At 41.9% G+C, this 2,394-nt stretch overlaps 1 long non-coding RNA gene across 1 annotated transcript; it reads right to left on the reverse strand.

The window, feature by feature from the left end:
- Positions 1-675: 675 nt before the first annotated feature.
- LOC121307098 lies at positions 676-2,237 on the reverse strand. The gene is made up of 3 exons (XR_005948272.1): positions 1,282-2,237; positions 1,127-1,153; positions 676-766 (listed from the first exon to the last, which is right to left on the reverse strand). It is a non-coding gene; the product is annotated as an uncharacterized LOC121307098 (long non-coding RNA).
- Positions 2,238-2,394: the final 157 nt, after the last annotated feature.

Here is a 2,394-nt window from a genome sequence, read left to right on the forward strand (position 1 = left end):
AAAAACACTTCAAATGAGACCATGTTGTGGTCTGAGTTTGCCAGTGGTTCTCTGACCTCTGTTTTAGTTATTCTATCTTCGTTATTTGAAAAGACTAAATCAAGGCATGCCTCCCCTCTAGTGGGTGCCTTCACAAATTGTGTTAGGAAGCAGTCATTTGTCATTTCCACCATTTCTATTTCATCCTTCGCGCTACCCACCGGGTTTTCCCATTTTATTTGGGGGAAGTTGAAATCCTCCATTAGTATGGCTTCTCCTTTGCTACACACATTTCTAATGTCATTGTATAACAGATTATTGTGCTCACCGTCTGAATCTGGCGGTCTATAGCATGCTCCTATTATTATGCCTTTTGAATTTTTGTCCGTTATTCTGACCCATATTGATTCGGTTTTATTTTCTTTGTCCAGGTTTAACACCTGGGCTTCAAGACTGTTTCTTATGTATAGCGCTACCCCTCCTCCTCTTCTGTCCTGCCTGTCTTTCCTATACAGTGTATACCCACAAATATTATATTCGTCCCCATCACTCTCAGATAACCACGTTTCTGTAACACCTATCACATCATAGTTACCTGTTAGTGCAGTAGCTTCAAGTTCTAGAATTTTGTTTCTGATACTTCTAGCATTTAGATAAATACATTTAATGGTTGTCTTACCTGAGTTGTTGTTCTTGTTTTGATGCGGTCTCCCTTCTGTTTTTTTGTTGATTTCTCCCCCCTTCCTTTCTAGTTTAAATGCTTCCGAACCTGTTTATAGTGTGTTCTCTGTATAAATTAAATGGCCAGAGGTTAAAGCAAAGTGGCAGCGAAATGTTTTTTTTTTTTTACTGGACTCCAGCAAAGAAATAAAAAGAATGCAGATATTTACCAAAAATAATACAGTTTACTCAAAGTGTTCTGTCTCTATACAGTAGAAACTTAGAATTGCATGACTCAGTGTGGCATTCATATTAGGTCAATGCCATGGTCACCAGCACCTTTAGCATGCAGGGCCGAGATGAACCTGCTAACATGAAGGCACTTTTTATTATAGATGTAAACACAGTGAGTGAGACGGGGCTCCTTGCTGTTCTCCCCCCCTCCCCCCCCCCCCCCCCCCCCCCCCCCCACTGAAGAGACACATACCTGCTGAGCCGAGGATCCACTTCCATTCTAGAACACAGAAATAAAGAGAGCATTATTTTGCAACTCTCTACAGTTCAGAAGATGTGTAGCACACACTAACCAGCAGGGCTGTGCTGGGGTGAGTCAGGCTGTGTAATTCCACACACTCTACATACCTGATTTAAGGGTGTGGCTCACAGACTCTGAAAGAAGAGAGCTGGATTACTTTCTGAACACTGAGGTGCACACTATTGTGAAGAGTTGCAGTAAAAACATTCAAAGGTTTCCATTTCAATAACATTCGTCACAAGGTATGTGTCACTCAAAAAATAGCAACAATGGTGCCACTCATACAAGAGTCATGCTTGTTCTGACAACCCCCCACCTCCCCAATTGCCAGCACACATCTCTCCAGAGAAATGAACTCTTCTGTCACCTTCCTGATAGCCAGCACACATCTCTCAAGAAAAATGAACTCCTGTCACCTCCCTGATAGCCAGCACACATCTCTCCAGAGAAATGAACTCCTCTGTCACCTTCTTGATAGCCAGCACACATCTCTCAAGAAAAATGAACTCCTGTCACCTCCCTGATAGCCAGCACACATCTCTCAAGAAAAGTGAACCCCTGATCCAGTGATAGGAGAGTTAGCCAGTTTGGTTGTGAACTCTGCTTCCCCAATGGATGTGATAGTGGATAAGGCATGAGAAATCTGGTCCTGTAAAATAGGGAGTTTCCATAGGAAAGACGCAGCAGCTGCAGATATGACTTATGCAGTAGCAAGCGAGGAGCCGTCCCTGCAGATAGAGGGGTCAGAACTGCCAGTCACTAAAACAAATAAACAACAGTACCAGGTAAGCAAGGCGAGGCTTCAGCAGTCCAAAAATAATTACAGTAACGTTCAGCCGGCAAGAACCAAGCTAGCCAGCTATTGGGGTAATAACAAAGAACGCTGTAAGAACAGAAATAACGGGGGTAAGTTAAAAATAAGTGAGGTGAGGTTTATGTTGTTGTTCTTGAACTTCAGAAATAAAGTTCCTAAATGAAAAGAGGGATGATGTAGGACATATTCCCTGAATATGATAATACATGAACGTGTATTAGAAATCATTCTGACACAAGGAAGACATAAACTAGCAATGTCCTGGTGGAAAAGGACATTAAAACATAAAAGGACTGGGAGTTTAAAGAGGCAAGATACACAAATGACCTCATGAAAGAGCTAATCAGAGTGAGAAAGACTATAAATATCTAAGCGGAATTGAACATTTTGCGTTCCACATCAAATG

Source organism: Polyodon spathula, chromosome 53 (assembly GCF_017654505.1).
Source record: "Polyodon spathula isolate WHYD16114869_AA chromosome 53, ASM1765450v1, whole genome shotgun sequence".
NCBI lineage: Eukaryota > Metazoa > Chordata > Actinopteri > Acipenseriformes > Polyodontidae > Polyodon > Polyodon spathula.